We start from the raw sequence: 27,120 nt of genomic DNA, 5'->3' as shown, positions 1-27,120 counted from the left end.
CGCCGGTCCGTTCCCTGGATCGGTAGACTTCGCGACTCTCCGAGGCTCTCCTACTTATTCATACTTTCTATGCTACGGCATCTGGCCATTCCCTCGAACGCTTGTTTAACTCCGTAGTTTCTTTTTGCTTGCCTACAAAGTTTCTATTGCCGTCTCAGTTTTCCTTCTGGCTCCCATCTGTTCAGTACTTACTCTTATTCTGTCCTGTATACTTCCACCCCTGTTTCTGCCCTTCTTACTATCTCACTAAATCCTCCTTATTTGTCCTTTCTGTGCCTTCCCAGTATTTCATTTTCTATATCTTTTCTTCCTTCCCCTCATTCTGTGGTCATGTTCCTTTCCATCTATCTGCCTTGTATTGCAAAGGCGTATACTTGTACCCTTGTGTGAATCATACCTCAGATATTCTTACCTCATCCACTATGAGTGTTTGGGCAAACCAGCTTTGACGGGATACTAATTCCTTCAACTTCTTGCTCTCTGGACATTCTGATTCAAACCACAGACAACCTACGAGATCTCCAGGGTTTTTTCTGCCTTCTGGATTTTTCCCTGGGACTTTGGGGCTGGCCCCCCAGGGGTCCCCGAGGGCAGATTCCCATCTCTGTCAAGGTGGCCTCCGGAGGGGCCAGACCTTATCTACACGAGCGGAAGGTTCGAATACCTAAGGACAAGACATCCAAGAAGAAGAACCACCGCCCAAGGGCAGAGACTGCTTCCAAGGACCTAACTTCCCAGGACTCAGGTGAGGAGAAGGGGGAGGTAGATCTGAAGCTGTCCTTGTAAACGAAATAGCGGGTTCTCTTCAGTGGGCTGTAGCAGCTCAGGAACGGGCTTTAGGCGATGACGAATAAGTTCCTATTCTTAGAAGAGGGTCTACCCTTGCAGATAGAGTGACTTTCGGAGTTCGGGGATAGCAGGGGAGCGCAGGCTATCCCGGCCAAATGAGTATCTTTTGTGGGACACTTGTGCGTAAAATTGAATGCATGTGAGAGGGGGCCACCGGTAAGTTAGAGAAGTACTCACCGACCCTCGACACAGTCCAGACCAAACTTTGGCAGTCTAGCCCACTTAGCCTGTTCCTGTTGGTGTTAACCCTGCAGTTTCAGGAAGTACCAGCTCGCAAAGGCTGTGGTTAGGGATGATCAACAGCAATGGGACGTTTGCTTTTTCTCAGCCCTTGAAGGAAGAAGAAGGTTTGTTCCAGTGTGGCTCATCTCAGAACATATTAGGCAAGAACTGTAGGCACTTTCAGCGATGGCCAACACAGCGGGGCAACGCAGCGACCGCAAATGCTTGCGGCGTGGCTCACTCTCGTGAATAGTGACCCAGAGTAGCTAGGGCGACGGGTTTTGGCGGAATAGGGCCCAGGACCACAAGCTAGCGATTCCCCAAGTCTCGAGTCTCAAATCAGGACAGTGGCGTTCCTGTGCGCTACCCTGTGTTCGAGCTGGTCAGTTCACTGAAGCCCAGGAACACTTCCAAAGAGGCTCTTTGTGAGGGTAAGTAGGAGAAGCCGAGAGTAGCTGTTTCCACTACTCCAAAGGGGTGAAGAACCCTTGCAGGGCTTCTTGGTTCGATAAAGAAACAGGGGTCTGATGGGACAACAGTGGGGTCAAGGTGCCAAACCTTCCAAGCACATCACCGGCAGTTCCTCGAGTCAGCTTTCTTCTTAAGAATATTTGGCTCCCAGGGACGTCATTTAGGGGTCGCCAGAGGTCACATCTGCGACCTCTGTGGTCTCCCTTGCGACCTCTTTTTTTTGTAATGCAAGCTCCTGGGCTGTGGCCAGCACCATATGACTCTTTACTTCTGGAGTGGCTGACTTTCTTGTTCAGTCCCCTTAAAAAAAGAAGAAACATAAGAACAGGAGTGCCACAAGTCTTAACACTTTCACACATTTACGGACCCTAAATAAGAAAGAATAGGAATACCAAATCATGTGTCTTTCTGGAATTCTATACAATAATTGCTAGACTCATTAAAGGTTTATTTCAGGCACACTTCAGGGGGTCTAATTTAGTCTGTTCTTAAACGCCTCAACCCAGCCTTTCATCCTTCTGAGGTCGATAAATGAGTACCAACACAGGTTGGGTGATATTGAGTGTATATTTTTTCTATATAAAGCGCTTAAGCTTAAGTGCTATATAATAACACACCATTATCATTTGGTCATGGACGTCTGATTGCATTCACAGTAATTTGGTAATATGGGCCTATACACACTGATCTTAACGATACATATGGCGATCCATTCTTGTATGAAATGTACATCAGATTATAGTGATATCGTAACCATATTGTTCGTAGTGTACAATGCTATGTGCCACTTCCTGTTTTTTCAACGGGTGAAAGGTTGTTTTCCATCACTTCCCGCGATATCACTTCAGGGTGGGGACAAATGACATCACTTCCTGTGATGTCATCAGGGGTCAAGGGTCATGTGATGTCACTTCCGCTACCCCTGGAATTTTGGTGAAATTACGTCCCTGTTGGCTCCTCATGAGGTTTGATGTGAACCTCAGTAGATTGACCAGGAATGGATGCTGAGCCCCTTCTCTTATCCAAGATTCAGTTCTCGCTCTATCCAAGATTCAGTTCTCGCTCAAAACTCAGATAGGCAATGGAAGATCTGCTCTCTTGCATGCATGGCAGACATGGACCAATCGTGGCCCATGGTGGTTCCAGTCATTCAGGCCTACCAGACATACAGGCACCAGTAGTGTGGATTGGAACGAGACAGTCCCAACCCTCTTCCTGGCACTAGCACACGTGACATGCAGGATTCCGCGAAGGTTGCAGTTTTCGCAGGAGGCTGCGTGCCCAAATAAGGATTACCCGGGTGTCTCGACCTGGGGGGGAAGGCAAAGGGACAAAATGGCCACAGGACAGAACAAAAAGACTTTGTGGCATGGCCATTTTCGGCACTGGCCACAGTCTTGGGCCAAACGTGGAATGGTCCATAAAAAAGAAATAAAAATACTGTAAAAGTAAACTGCTGCCGCCAGTTCATCCTAGGCACACTTGTACAAACACCAAGAAATCCTTAGAGGGTAGCTACGGCCATAAAACAAAAGGCCCCCTATGCGTAGTATTGTAAGGTACTTTTACACATAGATAAAAAGTTACCAATAAATGGCAACAAAATCTAAGACTAAGGGAAACATAGTTTCCCAGTACTGTCAACCTGAAGGACGTATCAGGTTCCCCATAACAAATGAGTGAAAGCCCAGAGGAGCGCAGCTGAAGGCTGTGCTCAACTGGAAAAAGTCAGGTTAGGTACTCCAAACAAAAAGCAAAAGGTTTTGGGGTACACAAATGGAGGGAAGATTGCTCCTAAGGGACATCTTTCCTAACAGTGCCTATGCAAGCACAACAGATACAGACCCAGCAAGCGCAGACACAACAAGCCATGATACCACAATGGAACATGAATGTAGCAATACCACAAGCACCTGCACCTAAACTAGGGAGTGTGACCTTGGTAGGAGGAAATCCTTTCACAGGTACAGGGATGAATTTATATACACAATAGGATAGCCCACAGAGCGACCTAATGTGTTCAGTACTATCAGTGACACCAGACCCCCAAGAGGAACCAAGGACCAAGGTAACGATAGGAGGCAAGACATTTCGTTCCTTGTAGACACTGGAGAAACTCGTTCCTGTGTCCGCAAGAGGAAATACCCAATGTCAGGCATTGCTATGAATGAGCACGGATTCTCTGGGGCGACGAGTTCAGTTCCTTTTACAGACAAATTACCAATCTCTATAGGAGAGCACGACATGTCGATGCCATTATTATATTCTAGGCAGACACCTGTTAATATATTAGGATGTGACTTGATGACAAAACGTAACATGACTAGGGGCCTCATTACAGGTCGGGCGGTCCAGAAATAACAGTGGTGGTAAACCCGCTGCCACTGTTAATTCCAGACCGCCCGATCCCGACTCCTGCAGGCGGGAGATGATGTTCCCGCCAGGTCTGGCCTGGCGGGTTTAACACCGTCCACCTGCAGGCGGATGTGGAAACACCAGCACCATCACGAGATGGTGCCAGTGTTTTCACTTCCCCATTCCCATTGAGTCCTATGGGACTCAATGGGAATGGGGATTTACCGAATTCCGCCTACGGAATTCCGGGGACACCAGGGTCGTAATGCCCTGGTAATTCCGGGAGTCACGGAGGCAGAATGGTAATACGAGTCTGGCGGTAACCAGGCGGTTTTACTGCCTCCGTTACCGCCGGACTCGTAATGAGGCCCTAGATCTTTTACTGAAAAAGGAATATTGTGCACCACTCCATGGATACATTACATCAATGTGAAATAATTCATATTAGCCTTTACAGGCCAGAAGGCATTACGAGGAGTCCCTTTAGATCAGCAGTATTTTTGTATGGAGTGACTGTTTTGTTATCATGGTTTCCCAAGTTGGCAGGTAAAATATTGAGAATACCTGAAAGGTGTTTGTTTAGACCAGAAATACCTATGGTTGATGAAGAAGGACAGATTATCCCTTTAGAGCTAGAAGCAGCAGTGGTCAGAGAGGAAAGAGTGGTTGTTCATGGAAGAGATGATGAGTGGAGAGGAAGGAGAGCATTGATAACCTATATCCTTCGCTGAGGGCTAACAGACTTGGCAGACAAAGTGCCTTTTAGGGATGATTATTCTGATGATGAATTAGTATTTTTCACAAGTCTCACTTATTGGATTAAAGTGGAGAACAGAGAAATACTGCAGAGAATGGCGATGGTAAAAAACTAAACTGTCATTTTTCCAGGAAGATTTAGAGAAAGTGCCAAATATTTTATGGACTAACAGCCCATATCAGGATGATGGATCTGGAAAGGGTGGGCAGTTGTTAGGCTTCAGGAATTGTCTACTTCAGGATATACGTTTTGCTATGTGGGCGGTAGAGAGGGCCAACGCGTTGACATGCCTTGTCATGGTTAGTTTGCATCAAGGTAGACTCCTAAGATTTTGGCGTGTTTAAGGACGGGAATGATGGAGCCGTCAATGTTGAATGAGATGTAGATGGAATGCAGGGTTTTTAGGCGAGCAGGTGTGCCTACAATGAGTAGCTCTGTCTTCTCATCATTAAGGCAGAGGTTATGGGTAGCCATCCAGAGTCGTCGGAGTAGTTGCCAGTCAGGGGGATGAGTATTTGAGTGTCATCCGCAAAGTTAGTATAGGTGATTCCTAAAGTATCAAGAATGTCAAAGTGGGGTTTGGTTTAAGTATTGTACAGAGTAGGGGAGAGGCAGGCGCCTTGCAGGCCACCTAGGGGGACAAGGATGGGGTCTGCGGAGTGGTTGTCAATGAAGAATCTGGAGATGCGATTACTAAGGAACGATTTGATCCGCCAGGTTGCCTCAGGTGAGAAATAGAAAATGTCAAGAAGATTATGGCAGAGAAGGTCATGGTCCATGAGATCGAAAGATGCAGAGAGGTCTCGAAAGAGTACGATGGCGGTGTTACCCGAGTCCCTAATGCGGTCTAGTTGCATGTTGAGGTCAATGAGGGCCGTTTCGGTGCTGAGTTTGGGTCAGAAGCCAGATTGTCTGATGCCAAGGAGTGAGTGTTGTTCAAGGAATTGCTGGCATTGTATGTAGGCAATGCGTTTGAGAATTTTAAGCAGGAAGGGTACCGTAGTGATGGGTCTGTAATTAGTGGGTACTGTTGGGTCTAGTGTTGCTTTTTTTTAGTAGGGGGTCACCCATGCCATTTTAATAGTGGTAGGGATTTCACAAGACTTGAAGGAGGAGTTGACAAATTCTGCGATGATAGGTGTGAGGGTATGAGTGCAGTTTTATGATTTTCGCAGGACAGGTGTCTCCTTTGCAGTTGGAGGGTTTGAGGGCCTGGATAGTGGCTAGGATGGATGCTTGGGATACAGGGTGAAAGGTGAATTTGGGGATAGGCTCTTGAAGCGGGTTGGGGTGGGAGGTGCAGGGTGGGTGCTGACGGGTATGGCTGCAAGGGAGGCTTTGTTAGACTTTATTTTGTCGCAGAGCAAGTTGATTTTATTGCATAGCACAGTTTGTATGGTGGTGCACCACTCTTTGTTGGGTTGGACTAAGGTCGCTGTGGCACAAGGGTGTTCTAATTCACGTAGGATGGCAAAAAGTTCCTAGGTGTTGGAGCTAGCCATGCTGATTCTATTATCATATTAGGGAGCTTTGGTCCTGAGAAAAGTGGATTTGTAGTATTTGGTGTTGGAGGGGGGAAGGGTAGTATTCTTGGTGGTAGGGTGTTTCTTATGGAGATGCTCTAGGGCTCTTTTTTGCCTTCAGAGTATAACTAGTTAATCTGTGAACCAGATGTTAGAAAGTTTGCAAGGGTTCGGTGATTTCTTTTTTAAGGGTGCATGTTGGTCTAGCATAGCTAGAAGGCTAGTATGAGAGTAGTTGGCAAGAGTTGCAGGATTCTTGCAGTTGAGGCGTTTTTCCTCAATCAGGGGGTCTAAGGTGGGTTTAAGGGTTTTCTGAGTAAGCTTGCGTAAGCTTCTTGCCAGTATTTGGTTAGGTGGGGAACGGGGGGTGTTCGCAGGGTTCGATTGGTGAAGTTTAAATTCGATCAAGTGGTGGTCAGACCAATAGAGAGGGTTTAAACCCAAAATATCGATAGTCAAGGATACGCCCTTTGACATGGTAGGTGTAGAAACAGCTGTGAGAAATTCATACCATGCAGGGCTTGGATCATGTTGGCGGCTTTATGATCAAGGGGGTCATTGAAACCCAGGTTAAGATCACCTATGATTATGCATTTAGAGGCTTGTTTGAGGAAGGGCGTTAGGAGAAGGGGGATTTCAGTGTCAGGGGAGTTGGATGTGCTAGGTTGGTGGTAGAGCAGAAGAATAGTGAATGTAGTATGGGGGTTAGTGTTGAGTATAATTAGTCATTTTTCATATCCCTCCGTCATGGGGAGGGGGAGTGCGCAAAGCTGGAGATCTGATTTGCCGGTAATTGCTACTCCGCCACCTTTGGTGTTGGAAGGATCGGCTCTGTGTATCGAATAATTGAGGGGGTGGCAAGGCTAAGCGTAGGGCCAGAGGCACTCTGGAGCCAAGATTATGTGATGGCTAGGATGTCACTTTGATTGGTGATGATGAGAGATGGGCACGTTGGATGGGAAGGTAGGCTAGTATCAGACTGTGGGTGTTCCAGCAGTGAGGGTTGACTAGTTCAGCTAGAGAGTCTGTGTCGTCTAAGGTTTACTGTGATGGGATAATACGGTTGTGGGGCGTCAGTTGTGTAAAGGGATGTTCTGGTGCGTAGGTTGTTCAGTCTATGGGCTCCTAGAGAGGGGCGGGTGGTGTACAAGTGCATAGACCCGGGGTGGAATGGGGCTGGCGAGGCAATGCTTGGGCAGCACAGGAGACCCCGAAGTGTGCTTGGGTTTGGTAGTACCGGTGGCAGTGCAACGGTAGGGGCAGAAAGTGCCAATGGCAGGACATACATGGGCATTGGTATCTCGGGTAGCAAGGCAAATGTGGGTTTGGGTAGCGCATGTGACATGGAGAGAAAGGGAATGGCAGGTCATGCGTGGGCTTGGGGAAGGCAGATGGCAAGAAGTATGTGGGCCTGGATGTGGCAGATGGCAAAGCATGCAAAGGCTTGGGGAGCGGCGTGCGTATAGTAGGCAGCATGGTATGCATGGGCTTGGGGAAGGCGGATGGCAGGAAGTATGTGGGCCTGGTGATGGCAAATCATGCAAAGGCTTGGGGAGCAGCATGCGTATAGTAGGTGGCAAGGCATATGTGGTCTTGGGAAGGGCGGATGGCAGGAAATACGTGGTCCTGGGTGTATCAGATGGCAAGGCATACCAGGGCTTGGGGGGCAGCATGTGTCTGACAGATGGCAAGGTTTGCGTGAACTTGGGAAGCACCGATGGAGGGACGTGCGTGTGCATGGGTAGCCCAAGAGGCCATATATGCATAGCTATGGGAATCACTGGTGGCAAGGCATAAAAGGGTTTGGGTAATGCTAGTGGCAGTGCATACATGGGTGTAGGGGTACAAGTGGGCGGAGGTAGAGCATTAGGTGGGGACATTGTGTGGTGGGAAGAAGGTGGAGCTATCTGGGTTGCCTTAGTGGAGGCAGTCAAAGCGGTAAGAGAAACAGTGGGTGGATCATCAATGGAGGGGATAAGGGCGAGTGGGGAAAAAGGTAGCATTTATCACGTTGTCAATGAGCATACTGCAAACAGGTAAGGTAATTGAAACATTGCAGTCAGGTGGGATATCAGCAAGCATACAGTGGTTTGGTGAGGCAACAGGTAAATATATATCAGGTTGGATAAATAAGGCTGTAACAGAAATAGAAACATTAGATGCATTCGAGGTCAGTGGAGCACATACAGCGTTGGCCCAGGATAATGTACATTTGGTGGAATCAACAGCTGGGTAGCATATAGGTAACATATGGCATGATAACGGTGGCTTATTGCAATCCATTGTGTTGCATCTTGGTAATCCAGGTAGCATAGTGCGAGCAGTAGAGTCATGGGGTGATAGTGCTGGTAGTTTGTTGTAGACAAAAGAGTCACTTGAAGGATAGTCAACATAGTTGTAATAAGGTGTAGTAGTGAGGATCGGTGGGGTATACCGAAGTAGTGTGGAGGCATCTGGAGTATTCGGCACACCGAATGAGATGGAAGGGTACGGGTGAGGAGCACTCTGTGGGGTATAGTGGGAGCATAGGAGGTAAGCGAGCAGAGCTCAGGCTCATACGTTGGGGAGCCTAAAGCAGGTTGCATGGGGGATAATGGTGATTGTTGGGTTATGCACATATCTGGAGTCGAGGCAAGTTTCCAGGAGGATGCTTGGTGTAGCCGGTTAGGTATCCAAGATGAATCTGGGAGACATGATGGAGCAGTGTTATGTTCATCGGAGGGAGAGCGTGTTGCTGTGATCTGGAGAGAAAATCTACCATTGGGTATGGTAATGTATATGAAGTGGGTGAGACGACTCAAGGGGGTGAGGCGTTATGACTGGGAGGAGAAGGGAAGATAACAATGGGGCAGGCACTGGGATGCTTGTGCGCATCGCACTCAGGCTTACCTATGCCAGGTGTAGAAGTGGAGACACTGCATGATAGAAGACGAAGCTGCGACAGCAAGAGTAGGTGGGGGCTGAGAACGAGGGCATGGTCCCAGGCTTCCAGGCTCTGCCGACAGGCGATGACAGGAAGCAGCCTTACTTCTGAGCCTTCATGCGTCAGGCCTGCTGGCAGGGCCTGCCAGCTCTGGATGCAAGCTAGCAATAGGCTTCTGCTCAGCCAACCAGTAGCAACAGGGGCAGGCTGGTGACTAGGGCATCAGAGGCATCGGGGGCTGGAGCACCAGCAAGAGGGGTGTCAGCCATCTTAGCAAGTGTGCTAGCTTCACTGCATCTCAAAGTGGAGTCGGCTCCTGTCAGATTTAAAAGATTTTTCGTCGCAGGGTTGTTGCTAGGATCTTTTGCTAGCAGTGTACCTCTACCATCCTGTGGGGTACTGAGTAGTTGTAACTGCATCTGGTGGTGGAGACGCAACAGGGCCAGTGAAGTGCAAGTTAGAAATCTTCAAGGTGCTAGAGCACACTAGCCTGTGGGTAAATGGGCTAGTTCCGTGTATGGACAGTTAGGAAGTCCATGAGGGAGATTAGATAGCCAGCATCTCAGGACATCACTGATAGTCTAAGTCAGACGCTAGACAGTAGTGATTAATGATCATTAGCACTAACCAGGGGTTACGAGTGCCTGGAGTAGGGAAGGAGAGGGGGTCTTCCCCACCCTCCTAGGCGATTCTGAATGAGAAACAAACGATAGACTGCACTTCAAGAGAGCAGGAAGGAAGAGGAGGGGAATGTAGGAGAGTGCACGATTGCGCAGTGCGTGCATAAGGAGCTATATAGTAGAGGCAAGTGTAAACGCCATCTTAGTTATTGGCAGCCATTTTGGAACATAGGCCTATGTGCAGCAAACATGTTAGTATTAGGCCTGCATTATTAGCACAGACATAACCCATACCACGAGTGAGCTTCAAAGAGTTGCAAGCCTTTCATTGTCTCAGAGGTTGTAGGCCTTTGCTCCCTGGTAAGAATGTGCTCTGCAAGACCACAAGAAGGGGGCATAGCGCCTCTCAGCAGTTACCATCCCATGATACAGATAACATGGCTCCAAAGCCCCAAAACCCCCTCTGCTTCAGAGCTGCAGCCCTCCTATGATTTGATCCCAAAACCGCCACATACGAGGGTGCCAGCCATGCACAGACCACCAACCATAAAGCTGTAAAACCCCTGATTAATCAAAAAGATCAGAAAGCAAGGCTATCTCATCTTCACATTTGGGTCATGTAATTTGTGCTGTGAGGTACAGGGGAGGGATGAAATTACAGCCCAAAACGAGGGAGGGGGAAGACCGTGGGAGGTTGCTGGCGCACCTGGGAATGAGTGAAGTATGCAAGTTAGTATGACCTTGGCTCTCCCCGTGGGTCCATATCTTTGTCTGCCAGGTGCACCGTTACAGTGATAGAGTAGCATTGTTTTTGAAGTAACTAATTGCTTGTTGGGCCCGGTTTTACTGCGGACGAGCCCAGCCACACCCACGTGGACGGAGACGGACAAAAAGGTTCGGACCAACAGCCTAGCGTGCCCTGTGGTGTGGGCCGCCCATGTATAGGGTCTCGCCAGCCTCATGGGTTTTCACTGTATGTAAATGAGGACGTAGATGACGCCAGGTGCCCTTTTAGCTTACTGCACACCCCTAATTTGGCAGAACGTTCGGCAGCAGCAGAGTTCTTCGCTAATGTACTTTTTTGTAGGAATAAAAACGGGTTATCCTTGCAAGCAGTGTCTTGTGCCTTTTTCCCCTAGTGGGTTGTATTTCTTCAGGTCTGAGCATGCAGGGGCTTGCCTTCACTGGGTTAGGGAGGGAATCACATGTGAGATGAGAGGGATAGCCCAAGAGCATCTTCCCAAACCCCTTTTCCAGTCGGTGCCTTTAATCCAACAAATTGTCTACCTCTGTCCTGAGAAATCTCATTATTTTTCAAGAGCCAATCCATAAATTCTCTGTATTTGTCATTAGTACCCAGCGGGGGCATGGCTTCAACCTACCAGTCAATGAGGAGGCTAAGAACGGGGGCTTTACCACATGGTAAAGCCCCCTCCCCGAGCCTCCTCGGAGCTGGAGGTCTCCATCTTCCCCCGCCGGGGAAAAAGATAAGTGTGTGCTCCCCCGCATCCCCTTCCCCTCAACCCATCCCCTTTTCCACATCTCCTCTCCCCCCATGCCCCCATCCCACTTGGCTGGCCCTGCTATGTGCCTCGTCGGCGCCAGGAAAACTAGTGTTCCCGGTGCATCACCAACCCGGCAATGGCCACCATGGAAAGGGAGAAGGGACTAAGTAGTTCTCTTCTCCCCTCAATCCATGGCAGCAATCTTATTTTGTAATTTTTGTTTGGGTTGAGAAGCGGCTATCACGTTTTTTCTCAACTTTATTTAAAAAAACACTTAGTACCCCCTATACAACGTGCCAGGGTACTCCTAGCAATATCACCCGAGCAGGTAATGCCCTGGGTTATCATCAAAACTCTTGTTTCGCTCTGGCTTCTAACCGGCCCGGGGCATTACCTGGCCCTGTAAAGCCCCTGCTATCAGATAATATTGCTTAAATAAAACCCTTCAAATTAGAGAGGGACTATGTGACTTATTCAGGCCATCTGTGACCACATTACACTGCTTTGAGAAACTATGCCCTCTAATGGGTTTTCTCTGCTGCTCGCTGAAGCGAGAGGATCTCCTGGCTCCCCCTCCATGACCAGACCCTGCACAGAGGCCAGAATACTCCAATGAATAATAATCAAGGCAGGTAAGCCCATCAGGCGTTGGTGTGCCTTGTGGTGTTTAGACCACTGAAAATAATATCCTGGGCAGCGGCAGTGCTCTCTGCCTTCCACACTGTGAATTTGCCCTAGCCGCACATGCCTGCAGCACCCGCTCTGTGGGATTAATTTACTTTGTCAGCATGGCCGCCTTCTTCCTCTGCACCAGAGTGCCTCAGAGGGTAACCATGCTAACAGAGTCGCACTGCTCCTGAATGGCTCAATCCTGCCTTTTTTGGGCTAACCGGGAGCCGGCAGACGAGGAAGCTCGACAACCAGCACCAAGGCCCTGGAAGGAAGGCATGGTATTAACAGTAAGACAGACACAAGTGACCTCAGATCAAGGGTGTTTATTGAACTTCAACAAGGGTATAACAAACACCCATCTAATCCAAAATCTACAGATGAGAGCAAGATAAGACCATCAAATAATAATAATGCAGTCCTAGTGGTGTCTCATCATAGTGTGGGGGTAGTGTTTATGAAAAAAAAAGAAGTGTTCACAAAAATGATATGTCAGGATGTTTGGGCCATTGGCCTCCCTTCCCCACGTTTTCAGCACGGGACAAGGCGGTTCACTCGAGCGTAGCACAATCTTTGGCTTCTTCGGCACGAGGATACAGTTCAATTACCAGCATCAGGGCCTTCTGTGCCCAAGTCTCTTTACTTATCAAAGTCTCTTGATTCAGAGGGCCTGATGTACCAAAACAAACAAAAAATTATTTTGCTCTTACAAGTATTCAATTCAGGTGTTTCAATCTTCACCCTGGATCCCCCTCTTCCGAGCTCAGATCCCCTGTTCCAATGTTCAGAGAAGATTCTTTCTCGGGTGACTCACGGTTCACCCCGGATCCCCCTCAGCCGGGCTCAGATCCTTCCTCTTATACGATTAGACACCCTTAGCCGGGTTCAGACCAATTTCAGTTAGTGTTAACTATCAAAGACTTTTAAATGTGCACAGGGTTCGCTTGACCCGCTGCAGGACCACTTCGATTTCACAATTCCTTTTTACATTTGAAACCTCTCAGTTGGATACCTAACAGAGACCTTCGAATGAGCACCCACGTGGTGCCGGACCACTCTGTTTACAGTATCTGTCTTGGCTACGAAGGTTCAGTCACTCATCTGCTGTTATAATTATATTTGCGTCGCTCGTCACATACGCTTCACACACTCTTCTCTTCAGATTTCTCCATACAATGTTGCTGCTTGCAACCTTGGCTCTAGCACAGACCGGTCTGGTATCAGTCTCCCCAACTCACCGGCTGTGCTGACTTTACTGGCACTGCTTTGTTGCACCTTTGCTATCAACGTGGGAGAGCTCCTGGTACCTCTGACACACAATACAGGTTTCTTCAGCTTTAATTCCAGATCTTATGTTTCTTATTCTCGAAGGCTCACAAAAGTAACTGTCTTTCTCTGAAAAGGTCAAGGGCACTTCCCTCCTTGCAACTCTCTCCGGTCTTGCTGTCTTTCTCCTCGTATTAAACTGCCATCTTGGAACTGCTGCTTCCTCGTGTGCTTTACCTTGCTCAAAGAGTGCTTTCGTGCTCCGCCTTTTATCCGTGTGGGTGGCAGTGTGATGGAAGTCAGGTGTGTCTAATGATGAGTAATTTGATTGACTCTGCCTGACCATTGTGTTGGGACATGTCAGGTATACAGCTCATGTGTTAGTCCATTTTCTCTCACAGTGAGCTGTCCGTGAGAAAGTGTTTGTGTTGGGAAAGGGGGCAGTGGGTGAATTCCTAAGTATCCTACCTGGTAGGATGGGGAAAAAGGTGTTACAGGGAACGGGATACTGTGTCTCGCCATCCGGTGTCCCACTTCCGTCCCCGAAGACTCCACATCCAGGTGATTCTCCAGCACTGGTCACCTCCAGGGAATGGATCCAAAAGCGATGGCTGTTTCCTGGCCACCTGGATGACAGACCCCCGGGGACTAGCGGGTGAGACACCTTAAGGTTTCTCATAGCCCTCACAAGGCCCTCATCAGAGCGAGCACTGGACTGACTGACCCCTTTCCTCACTGACTGCCCCTCGCAGGTTATCCTGGGCTCTTTATCATGCCCTACCTCTATCTCCACCTGTGGGATCCCCCAGGGCTCCAACCTTTCACCCTGGCTCTTTAACGTCTATCTCGCCCTGCTTGCTCACCTTATTTCCACCTTCTCCCCCCACTTCCATTGTTATGCAAAGGACACCCAACTTTTCTTCAGATTTCCCTCTGATCCTCGCCTTATTACTATCCACTATTCCCGACTGCCTATCTGTGATCCAGTCCTGGTGTGCCTCCAATGACCTCTGCCTCAATGCCAGCAAGACCGAGATCCTTCCCATTGGGACTCCTGCTCCTTCTTCCCCCCTTCACTCTGGCCACCTGCTATGGACTCTCCCCCTTCTCCTTCATCTGAAGCCAGAAACGTTGGAGTCATCTTCGACCCCTCTCTCGCTTTCCTGCTTCACATCCTGGACCTTGCCAAGAGGGCAATTTTCATCTTCACCTCCTTAGAGGTATACTTAATTTCCTCACTTTTCCGCAGAAGCTCAATGTCTCTAGAGCTCTGGTACTCTCCAGAGGGGACTACTGCAACAGTCTCTTCCTTAATCTTCCTTCTTCATCCCTCCGCCTACTCCAGCTTATCTAGAATAGGGCTGCAAAACGTAGCTTGGCCTCAAGCCCAGGGACGTTATCTCTCCAGCCCTAAAATCTCTCAACTGGCTCCCCGTTGTCGCAAGGATTAAATTCAAATCCCTCTGCATCATCCATAAGGCTGTTTGGGGCTGGGGACCATGCTATCTACAACCTGCTCTCACTAAATACTGTCCCTCTATGCACCTCCGGCTCCAACTCTTTCCACGTCAAGCATTTCTCTGAGCAGCGAGCTGGTGGCTGTTCTCTGTCCTCAGCTGGTTCTCTCCTCTGGAACAGCCTCCCCCTTCCCCTCTGTCTTGAGCTGGATCTCCTCAAATTCCAGAAGCTCCTCATGACTTTCCTCTTCACCTCCTCCTTCCCTCTCTCTCTCCTGTGCTAAACCCCACAGCTACGGAGATTGGAGGCTAGGGCCTTATGTGACCTCTGGGTCTTGGCCTCCCACCCAAACGCCTTCAGCCCCCACCCTCTCCCAGCAAATGCCTTTGACACCCACTGGCCTGTGCTCCCTCACAGGTTTGCACTTACTGTATTGGCAGGTGACCACTCCTTACCAAGTGATCTCTGTCAGGCATGTACCTGTTGCCTGCAACGGGCTGACTTCCCTGGCAATTCACCCCTGTGGATTCTCCTAGCACGTACCCCCTTCCGCTTCCCCGTCTCTCTTTCTGCAATTGCACGTTCTGAATGCTCACAAGGCTTAGTAGGACCGCCTCTTTCCTCTCCATCAGTTTCCTTTTTGCCTGTTGTTCCCATGTTCCATTCCCCCTTTGCCCTGTGGGCGCTTTGAAACACAATGGCCTCATTACACGTTTGCCGGTCTGGAAACAACGGTGCCGGTAAGCTTACCGGCACCGTTGTTTCCAGACCGGCAAACTACGAGTCTGCTGGAAGGTGCCGTTTCACCCGGCAGGTCTGACCCTGGCAGGCAGAACAGCACCCGCCAGCAGACTTTGACGGAAGCGCCGGCACTGTTGCACACAGAACTGGTGCTTCTGTCCTTCCAATTCCCATTGAGTCCTATTGGACTGGAATAGGGGGTAACAATTGCCACCGCCTGACTTACCGCGGCACCGGGGATGTAATTCCCCGTTTACTCTGGCAAGTCAGGCAGCGGTAATTCATCACGAGTCCGGTGGCAACCTGCCAGTTTTACCAGAATGGCTACCGCCGGAATCGTAATGAGGCTCAATTTCTTGTTGTATAAGCGCCTTACAAATGCACAATAAATAATGTTGTAGAGGTTTGCATTATTTGGCACGCACATTGTTGATTTCCAGGCTGACAGACGAAATCAAAGATGAATACTATGCAATACTCGAGGCAGCACAACATGGAAAACTAATGTAGATTTCAATGTAGGGTTCACAAAGTCTATAATCACATTATGAAGACAACCCATTATATAGTGATTTGCAACAAAAAAGTAAAACATTTTAATTTTTAAATATGCTGCAAAATTCTGGCAAAAATTCAGCCAAAAATTCACAATGAGTATTTTATCCACCTGACCCTTATCATTAGGACTCCGGCGCTAAACCATGGTGCTATTAGCACCATGGTCCATGCCGGAGTCCGCCATGGAGAAAGGGGGAATTACCACCCCATTCCAAGGTTGGCGGGGCGGTAATTCCCCCTTTCTCCATGGCCCTTCCCCATTCCCATTTTTGCCCCGTAGGGCTCAATGGGAATGGGGAAGGCGGCAATTACGGTACCGCAAATTGCGGTAGCGTAATTGCCATGAAGGTCCCTTTGCGGGTTCCTACTTGGGACCTCATAGTAAGGCGTTAAGGGGTTAACTGTGCCGCAGCCTTTTACGGCGCTGTTAACCCCTTAAAGCCTGGGTCCTAATGAGGCCGCAAAATCTGTAAATCAGTGTTACCGTCGGCCCAAAGAAATGTGAAAAACGCATTTGGAAAACAATTGCGGTAAATGCACATTCACAATATAAATGAGGACAGACACCATGACCCAGGCGGTAAGTACGCCAACTTTACCACCATGGTGTAAACTATGTTTACACCATGGTGGATGGCGGATTTACCGCCCCATTCCAAAGTGAGTGGGGCGGTAAATCCCCATTTCCCATTTTACCCTTCCCATTTTTGCCCCATACGGCATAATGGGAGTGGGGAAGGCGCTAATTACGCCACCGTAAATTACGGTGGCGTAATTAGCACCAAGGCGGTTTAGCGCCATGGATTAGAAGCAGCCGTTAAAATCGGAATCAGGCGTAACCTCTCAAAATTAAAAAAAAAATGTAAACAAGATGGGTAGAAAAAAAACTGCAATTTTCAGTGATTGTTTGTTTGTTTGTTTTTGGTTATTTATATAGCGCTACGAACCCTCCGGCAGCTGAACGCTGCTTATTTCCCACTGTGTCTGGTGCTCATTTATCGACCTCGGAAGGATGAAAGGCTGAGTTTGGCCCTAGCAGGTCAAAGCGAGCGCTCCACTTGCTGTGCTATCTGACCGGTGGTGTACACTGGGCTGTGGGTGCAGCTAAAAAGATGTGTATGGGCTTGTGGGGGCCCATTTCAATATAATGTTTGGGGGCAATTTTGCAGAAAAACAGACCATTGTGGTGCTTGGCCTATAATGGAGACGTCAAGGAATGAAGCAAGTGGGGGGGGGCTAATAGCTGCAGATTATTACGGGACAGACAGCCAATGAAGCACTACATTTCCACTAAAAAGATAATAATCGCTCTTTGCCGGCAAGGCGATTATATAGCCGAAACCAGAGTAAAAGGCAACAGGGCGATAAGAACGGTACTGGATACTGCAAAGCTTAAGGGAGGTGACGCCCTTAGGGCATCAGCAAAGAGAGCCCTTAACGTGTGCAGTGCAAGAGTACATTTAATGTCTTAAAGAAGAATGTTGCTTTGTCCTAAGACTGCAAACATGGGCACAGCTACCAGGAAGGACGAGCGGGGGCTCGAAATCTGCGATTCCACGCCAAATTCAACTGAAAGAATGCAAAGGCCCAGATGCCGTCCTTGGCTGAGAGTGGTTCCTTTAAAAAATAAGTGCATGAAACCTCTGGTTGTTTCAGAATATTAGGTGTGATGGTTGCCAGATGTAGCCACTGCTTGTGTCACCCCATCAGTGTAGAGAGGAAGTGGGCATTTCACCCTTTCATTAAGTGGGTGGCACTTGTTAACCAACAAGTGGGAGCAAGCCTGAAACAATTGCTCACGCAAGCAGGAGATGCAAGGGTGTTGAAGGGATACTTTTGTTTCCCTTTGCGCCTGCTTCGCTCCCACGGAGACAGTGGTGCCGGCCCCGAGTTCACTACAATCGCACAATGAGCAGGTACTCTAGCGAGTAATACCTGCATTTCTGTGTTCCCATGTCACGCACTGCTCTCTACTCCCTAACATTTTCTCCAGAATACCACAGTCGTAGTGTATCCCGACCTTTGTAGTTTATAGTAATTTCATGCTTGCTTTAAAAAAAAAAGCAAAACGTGTCACTACATTTATGAAAATTGGAACAAAAACCAAAAAAATTGAAATGTGTCCCATGTGGCATTCATTTGAATTATTTTGAAGGACAAAGCAATGTCAGTTTCGGATATACCTACGCATACCAAGCAAGCCCCAGCCTCACATACCATTCAAATGAATAAACTTGTTTACCCAATCAGGGGGCGAGGGGGGGGGGGCAACTTGGATATCATCAAAGAAATGCTGCAAGTTCAGTACCTGTTACTATTTTCAAAAATGCTATAAAAGGGAAGAGATTTGCGCTGCAATACTTATTTTGTCGAAGTCTCAAACTGTTGACATTATTGGCACTATTTGCTGGGGGACTTATATAATGTGTAATTTATATGGAACATACAACAGAAAAAGCCTAGCGTAGCAAGTGAAAAAGAAAGCAGCAGATAAAACACACCGGTAGGTGGTACCATAACCAAGATAGAGCATAGCTCAATAACACATGGCAGGGTCAACTGTGTGTGCTCAATGCCACCTGCAACGTCGTGCACTACTATGGAGACCCCCACCCCCAAAACCCCCAGCCTATAGTACCAATCATTTCAACATTCTGAGGCATGCAAAAACAAATATTGCAGCACATATGTGTACAATCCCCTGCATTTCGGCAAACATTAACCGATAGCTACTGAGCTTGTAGCATTTCATTACATGCAACCCGTATTGGGTTGTATGGTCAGAAATGGAAATGTGCTGAATATTTGTTATATATATATATGTAGTCGGCATAGAAATTTGTCACAATGGGGTCGGAAAATGGGGGGTCCCAAATCTTTCTAATATTTCTCGAATGTTTGCTTTTTCGAACTTCTGACTGGAAGCCGAGCAGTTATTGCAAGGCTCCGAGTACTAGCCCGTTTACCACTTAAAGTCGTAGTGCAGGGCACTACTCAGTACTAATGAAAATATTGTATAAACATGGTCATAATTATGCATGACCGCGTGGTGCACACAAAACAGCAAATGCACGGCTGAACTTTGAAACATTGTAAATACAATCTTAAATGATTCAAAGAGCCGCTACCTGGCTGCGTGAAGCTCTGCAGACCCCTGCTTCCCAGCAGCGCAGGGGCTAGCCTTGGCCAACAGGGTGCGTTTCTACAACACATGGTTCGGCCGATCAGCGCTGTTATCCGGACACCAGCCATGGGGGAGTTTATAGAAGAGAGGTGGGGGCGCATGCAGCAGCTGTCACTTGGAGACCTGAGCACAGACTGCCAGACAGCAAGGATTGACAGCCTTTTATCAGGGCTATTTGATGGCTAGACATGCGCCTGGTGGTGCGTGTGGAGCGGCGGAGGGGGCTTGTCTGCGTTGAACCGGCGGATGACGGCATGGCTGACTCTCCTGGTGGTGTGAAGTGGCGGTCCATTGTGTCTGCTATTCGAGTGAGGACCTCCCTGAGTCTGCCTATCTCCTCACACAGCCTGTCTGTACAGGCCTCCATCCTCTCACTGGAGTGCCTTGCCGTCTCCACAATCTCCTCCCTGAGATGGGCAGCCTCCTCCACATGCTGGCCAACCAGCACAGTTAGTTCCTGTTGACGCTGGCTGATGGTGGCCAGGTCGAGGGCAGTGCTGGGTGCTGGTGGAGTGGCTGCTGTGCCCTCAGATGCATCCATGTCAGCAGGTGAAGCCACCATGGGGGACATTGAGCCTAGAATGTTGTCCTTGCCAGTGGCATCAGACCCAGGTGTCTGGAGTGGTGATGGCTCAGGGGTTCCAGGGGGGGTTGGGGTGTGCATCTCCATTGTGACATCTGTTGTGTCCTCAACATCAGATAGTGGGGCAGTGGCTGCTGCCTCTCCTGTGGAGCTTGGCGCAGCTGATGGTGGGCCCTCCGTGGCTGGGATTGGTGGTTGTGGGTTTACCTCCGGTGGTGGGGCTGTAGTTAGTGGTGTGGCTACTTCTATCCTGGCAGTGGCACTCCTCCGATGCTTGACACTCATCATGTGGAACCTTCCCCCCTTGCCCCTTGATGTTGTGGGGGTGTCCTCAGAGTCCTGTGCCCTTGGTCTCTTACTTGCAGGGGGTGCCTGGGATGCATTTCCGGCATCCTCACCATCTGTATGTGAGCCTGTCAGGGACAAGAAGGGGGATGGCATTGGTTACGTTTCTATGTACTGTATGCAGAATACATCAATAATGCAGTTGTGGCCATTGGGACTTCATTGTTGGGGATGCAGGTGATGTGTCAGTTCAGTGCCTCATCCATGCATGGTTGTGTTTGGCACTTGTCTCTGGTGATGTGTGCATGTGTGTGTGTTTGGGTCTGACACTGACATGGGCAGGGATGGATGCATGTGTGGATGTTTGTCCATCCATGAGATGATTCTGGGCTCACAGTTGGGGGGACCAGTACATTCACATAGCATTCTGTCATGTGTACACTCACCTCCATCTGAAGTGGTTGCCACGCCATGCTCCATAGTGCCGACTCCCTCAATGCATTCCATTCCGATTAGGTTCGCACAGGTCTCCTCCCATTCCTTTAGTTTGATGGGTGAACCGGGTCCACCTGCAGTGGCTATTCTATCGTTTTCGGCAAGGATGCTCCTCACCCGCAGTCTAAGGTCATCCCACCTTTTCCTGCACTCACGCACATTGTGGGTGGTGGTGCCCACTGCACTGACTTTCACCGCAACTTCATCCCAGATGACCTTTTTTTTTATAAGTGTCTCCCGCCACATGTCGTTGGCAAAGACAACGGCGGCATTGTCAGCCAGGGTCTGGGTCAGCATGATCAGCTCCTCTGATGTAAATTTTTCTTTGCGCTGCCTGTCGGTGCTTTTTTTCAATGCCTTGGGCCTGTTGAGGGTGTCCCTGATGATTTGCAACTGCAACCTACTCCAAACAGGTCCAGGTGGCAGAGGATGGCAATGGATTGTGTTTTTAAAGATGGCAGCCGTGCTCTTTCCCGTTCCTGTGCGATGACGCTATTTCTGGTTCCGCAATTTAACGGACACCGCTAATAGCGGTGACCGCTATTTGCATGCAGCGTGAGGGCGGAGGTGCTATCTGCACTTTTGTCGAAGGCGGTAAGTGACTTTTTGGGGTCTTTAGCGGCATGGCGGTAGAGTCATTACCGGCATGGCGCTATGCTCGTGTCCGCGTACTCGTAATGGTACGCTATTAGCGCCCTCTTGCGAGGGCGGACACGTTAAGAGCGCCATGCCGGTAATTGGAGATTTTTACCGCACAACGTGTAATGAGGCCCATGGTGTTCTTTCCTTGCATCTAAACAAGGGATAATTCAGCTTCTCACGTTATTCTCAAGTTATTAGAAACACAGTACCTCATTGGCTCTCAAACTATAAGGCCTTTCGTTATGATATGTTATTTATAACACGCTTAATACCCAGAGGTTTCTAAGCACGGACCGGGAATCAAACCTCGGTTGCTGTGTGTCGTCTTGCTTCCAAGGCGAGCACGTTGCCCCTGAGCTATGCTCCCATTATATGGCCCTCTACAATTGGTTGGCACGCACTGCCATGTCTGGAACATTCGGCCCACTAGCAGCACATAAGCTCATACCACAGGTGTCAAGGGTTGGAGTGGACTGTACCTCCCTACACAATTAACCCAACCTCTCTCATCACCCATGCCTTCTGCCATGAAGATTGTCTTTGAAATTGGCCTTGTAATATATTCTCATCTCTGGGAATATAAGGGAGTGTGAGCACACGCTTATCATAGCTCTAGAACTGCGGGCCCAACTCTATTTTCATCCTGAGCTCACATGACAGGAGACTGCAATTTGGCCCATTTTGCAGCATTTAATTGTCTTGAATTAATAAAACTTGACACTCATGGTATTCTTTCCTGCACCTTAACAAGGGATTATTCAGCTTCTCACGTTCTCTGCCTTCAAGAATAGATAACCAGTCTTGGCTGCCTTCAATCTTGACACCAGGCCAGACAGCCCTTCTCGATTCTTCCATGCTCACAGATAATTCTCTGCTGTGACATAGCTTTCAGCCCTTCTCTTCATGGGTTTTAACCTACTAACATTGTGACACCGATGTCCAGCTTCTATATAATGGCGGCTTCGCCTGCAGTCTATTCACTAAGTATAGCCAACTTCTAAGATTAATTTATCTACTTGCGTTGCTGAATCTATACAGTTATTGAACGACTTGCATTTTCTACAGTACTCTTCATACGTGCAATCTTCCTTTTACACACAAAAGTTTACTCGATTCTTTACTTCATCATCAGTTTCTATAAGGCCCATACATTCTCTTTTTCAGCCAGTCTTCTCAGTGCGTCACGCTCGTTTCTTGTGATGTCACCAACTTCTCTTTCTCTCTTTTTCATATTCCTTTGGGGACCTCCTCCAAGAGATTGTCATCTCTTAGGGAATACATCTGATAGGGTTTTCTTAGTGGATACTTTTTCTCGAATATTCGATGCAGAATAGTCACAACTGCTGATGTTGAGCATGGCATAATTTCTGGCTGCCAGCATACAGGTTGTAGGGGGGCGGGACTTCCTTCAGGGGCAGTTGGCTGCTCCTCTACACTCCCCCCTCTGGTTGACTCATCGACCACACCTTCATTAATCTCCACATTTTTCTTTTTCTTTTGAAGAAGTGCTTCTTCGGGGTCCAAATCGAAATCACTCTGAACCCTTATGGTCCTTTTAATTAAGGTAACACATCGTACGATGGATGGGATGGAGAATAACTCTCACACCAAACAAGAAGACCGACTCAGGAAGTTGGCAAACTGTTCTGTTTTAAATCTAAAATCCCACTGTAATATGCCGGAGGTTTGTACAAACTCCTCAGCATAGTTGGGAATTCCTAAAACAGGAGCTGTACAAATTGCCTTTTTCAATTTCTTTAAAGAGTGTAAAAGGTATCTTGTATATGAACTGTAATCAAACACCCATGCTCTCACATAATTACATAATCCCAGAAACTGTTGCATCTTCTTCACTATGTGCGGTTTTGCAGTTTTCATAATCCCTTCAGTTCTTTCGCGTGTTACATTCTTTCCTTCATCTGAGATCAACTGGCCTATCTACAGATCTTCTTCTTGACAATAATGCAGCTTCTCTTTTTCTACTTTGTAGCCCTCTCTGTTAGAATAGTCATTAATTGAATCGAGTCTTGTCTACACTCATATTCTGTTGTACTACAAATCAATATGTCATCTTCATACTGTATCGCAGTACTTTCCAAATCAATATTGCGTAGGTCCAGCTGTAGGACTCTATTAAAGATCGATGGAGACTCACAGTACCCTTGAGGCAGCCTTGTGTGCTTCCGGCAGATCTGACGAAACAAAAACAAAGTCAAGTCTTGTGAATCTTTGTGCAAAGGGATTGAGAAAAATGAATTTTTCAAGTCAATCACCATAAAATATTTTGCTTTTACTGGAATACTGAATAGAGACGTCGCTGGGTTAGGAACTAAAGGAAACACTGGCTCTACAATCTGGTTAATTGATCTCATGTCTTGTATGAATATCCACGACTCTCCCTTAAGTGCCAGGCTATTATGTATGTCTATGCAAAAAGGACGAGCATACTCATCCTTGGCACTTAAGAGGTTAATTTCTTCACAAGGTACACCACGGTGTTGCATGATGATTATGACGGTACCAGGATCCCTTGCTCCTTCAATGCTCAGATAGTCTAAAAAATGCCCCCATCTGCCACTCGAGACATTGGATATTGTCTCACTCGAGGTAGAATCACTCCTGGTTTCAGCTTTATTTTAACCTCCCCTACTCCCTTCAGCATGCCTACATCATAAGGGCCTTTAGTCCATAAAACACTTGGCAACTTCTCCAAGTCTTCGTCAAATAAAATGCTGGACGCTGCTGCATTATTGCCATGCTCTGTGGAATCTTCCTTTTCTCTATTCTCATCCAATATATAATGCTCATAAAGAACACCACTTCATCATCTGATGGATCGTCTGTAAACATGTCAGCATCAGTAACGTCAGTCAATCTGCACCCTTCCCTGATAGCAATTACTGTTCTCCATGGCCTACTCTCATCATCTGTTTCTTCAAGCATTGTTTTTGTGCTTTTTGTATATATGTTCATGAATTTGGGTTTATGTTCATTCCTGTAACTGCACAATTGAAATGATTGACCAATAGTAGAAGTTTTTTGTTGTTGTTATTCCATTGAGATCCAGTTTTTTTTCCCCCCACTGGACCATACCTATTTGTATTGTTTTTTCAAATACCCCTGGGTGCTCTATCCCCACCAATATTATCCAGATGTTATTAAAATGCATTCAGTTAAAAAGTGCATTGCTAGTGACTGTTATATTTGTTAGAATGTTAGAGTGTTGTGACCTCTCACCCTGAAATTTCGGTTTTGTTTATCTATTGTGGATGCATTCATAGCCCTGTACCTGTTAAAGAATTCCCTCTCACCATAGTGACACCCCTATTCTAGGTGTCAGTACTTGTCCTGTGTTGGCGTTTGCTGTAATTGTTGTGGATGCTGTGCCTGCTGCACTTGCAGCGCCTGTGCTTGATACACTGTCTGATCTTGGGCGAATCCTTCCCTAGATTGTGAGCTATATGCTGGAGGATAAGCTGTCCCCTCTCTTGAGAATTGGCCATTTTGTACATACCCTTGGCTTCCACATGTATGTACAATGTGCTGTGTCATCCCACATGTCCAACATATAGGAGGAGCTCGTCTGACTAGTCCCCCTTGGGTGAACCCTACTTGCGCATTCTGATTCTCATTCTGAATATTCTGAAATCCACCCCTTCCTTTGTAGCCCATGCCTCTACCCCTTGGTATAAATCCATTCCCTCCTTGGTCCATCGGGCACTGACTATTCGCCTGCGATATACCCACTGCTTGCTGTGCTCCTAGCCCTTCTCCGCTATGGCGTACTTTGACAATGTCCTCTGGACTAACTTGGCTTCCTCAATCGCTCTGGATATGCTATAGAATCTGGCATACTTTCCTTAGGCTGCTCTAAATCAGACCCTCTCACTTCCTTGTCTACCTGAAGGCCTGCCTTGGGGGCACAAGCACCTCCTCCCTCTTCCCCAAGGATGACTTTCCTCTCTTCGTCGGACATATCTAGTCCCCAACTAGTATGGCTCTCGTCCCCTTCACCCTTATCTAGGGTCAGTCTGCGCAAAGACAAGGCTCTATGCTCAAGACTGCATTGATTATTCTTTTTGCTTCATGGTTGAAGGACTAGGGTTTGCTCTCCCTTCCCTCGGCTCCCTGATTTGGCACTTTCTCTTAAGTGCTGATAGGCTTTATCGATCCTATCTCCGATGCTCCCTATACAAAGTTCCCTTCTAGGGTCACTCTGGATGGCCCTGACATAGCTCCCTGTAACGGGAGGAACTCCTCTATACTGCTCCATTGTATTACTGGACTTGGCTCCATTCATTCATTTTCAATGTGATCAATATTGCGTTCACGCTATCTCCTCTTTCATTCTACTTCTTCATCTACTTCTCTTATTTGCTTCCCATCTAACTCTTTCTTCTTCCGTTCTCATCTCATCTCTCCTTACCCCTAGTCTTCTTTCTTCTTCTTCCCTTTGTCTTTGTATTCTCCTATCTCTTCATTTCTGCGCTTCCTCCTCTTTTCTCTTTCTTTCTTGCCTATCCCATTCTTCTATTCCTCTCTGTCTGTTGCCATACTTTCTTTGCTCCCCTGACCTTTCTTCTTTCCTTTGCTGCTCCTCCTGATACATCTGTTCTCGCCATTGTCTGCTCTTCCTCTTATACTCGTCTTCTTTCAATCTCTTCTCTCGTTCCCTGTCTTTTCTATCCTGCTCGTCTTGATCTTCCCTTTTCCTAACTTCCCCAATGCTTTTCCCATTTACCTTGAGTAATATCTGTCCTCCCATCTATTAGTTATGTACGAGAGTTACTTCATCAGTTTTATCCTACTCTCCTTTCCATTTCTTGATCTCTCATTCTATCTCTGTCGATACATTTGATCGCTCGCCATTCTCTTCCCTATTTTGTCAGACCTTAAAAATCTCCTCTTTTCTCTTAGTCACTTTTGGACTATCATCACTACTATAAGCAGGCGGTTCGTATATGGGATTAGTATACCCCGTCGCCGCCTCCAGTTCCTTTAACGGATACAATCTTACGTCTTCCGCGCTATCACTTTTTACCTCAGGTGAGGGAATGGGGGCAGAAGGCTGGACATCTTCCTCTTTACACTGATTATGCATCCAATCCTCAGTTATCGGGTCCTCTCTCTCTCCCTGATACATTTTCCAAAGCTCTAAAATAGCTAACCTTTTCTCCAATTTTTTTCTCGTGTACGCAGCGTGCAAGTATGTGGTAATGTGTTGCAATACTGCTTTCGACAATGATCCCCCTTGTGGCCATGGCATGAACATCTTATCTGCTGTGCCTTTCATCCATTCTGCACTGTACTGTTTGACTGTAGGCATATGTTTTGGCAATGTCTTACATAAATGCATCAAAGGTGTAATATCTTCACTTGTGACGAGTCTCAATTGACTGTCAATACTTACCAGTGTTTACACAAAATGCCTTTATGAAAACAACAAATATGAGTGTGCTCCAACAATCTCAGCTCAAACCTCTATTTTCTCAAGAATCTCAACCTACTTCTAAGTCAGTACCCACAGTTTCTCTAGATAGGCGCTATATCCTTTTGACATTTTTTCAACTCTCTTTACACAATTGTCACTCTTCGAGACCCAAATGCACATACAGACTAGTCGACTCTTCACATTTATCCTCAGTGATACCTCCTCTTTTTTCTGCTCCTAATTACACAGGATTTGAGTTGTCATTTATGACAACTCCTTCTGAATCCTCTTGCTTCGGACTCTCTGGCCTTCTTCTCTCTTAATTACACATAAAATAATCACGTTACTTTTTTAAGTATCAATAACTTTCTAGTTACCCGTAACTTTTAAACTACCACAATCCTATCCCTCAGTTTGTTATTCCCCTTAGTCTACTCACCATTCGCTCTTTCAGCTCAAGACCTTCGGTATCGGCTCCCCCTTCCAATCGACCACTTTTGCCTTCCATCTGCAAAGCACCTGAGGAAACCAGGAAGGATTTTGTCAAAGAGGGGCCTGTCCCACCTGTCTCTGCAAGAATTCT

Source organism: Ambystoma mexicanum, chromosome 5p, assembly GCF_040938575.1.
Source record: "Ambystoma mexicanum isolate Mex_15411 chromosome 5p, UKY_AmexF1_1, whole genome shotgun sequence".
Taxonomy (NCBI): domain Eukaryota; kingdom Metazoa; phylum Chordata; class Amphibia; order Caudata; family Ambystomatidae; genus Ambystoma; species Ambystoma mexicanum.
This window is presented reverse-complemented; position numbering follows the sequence as displayed.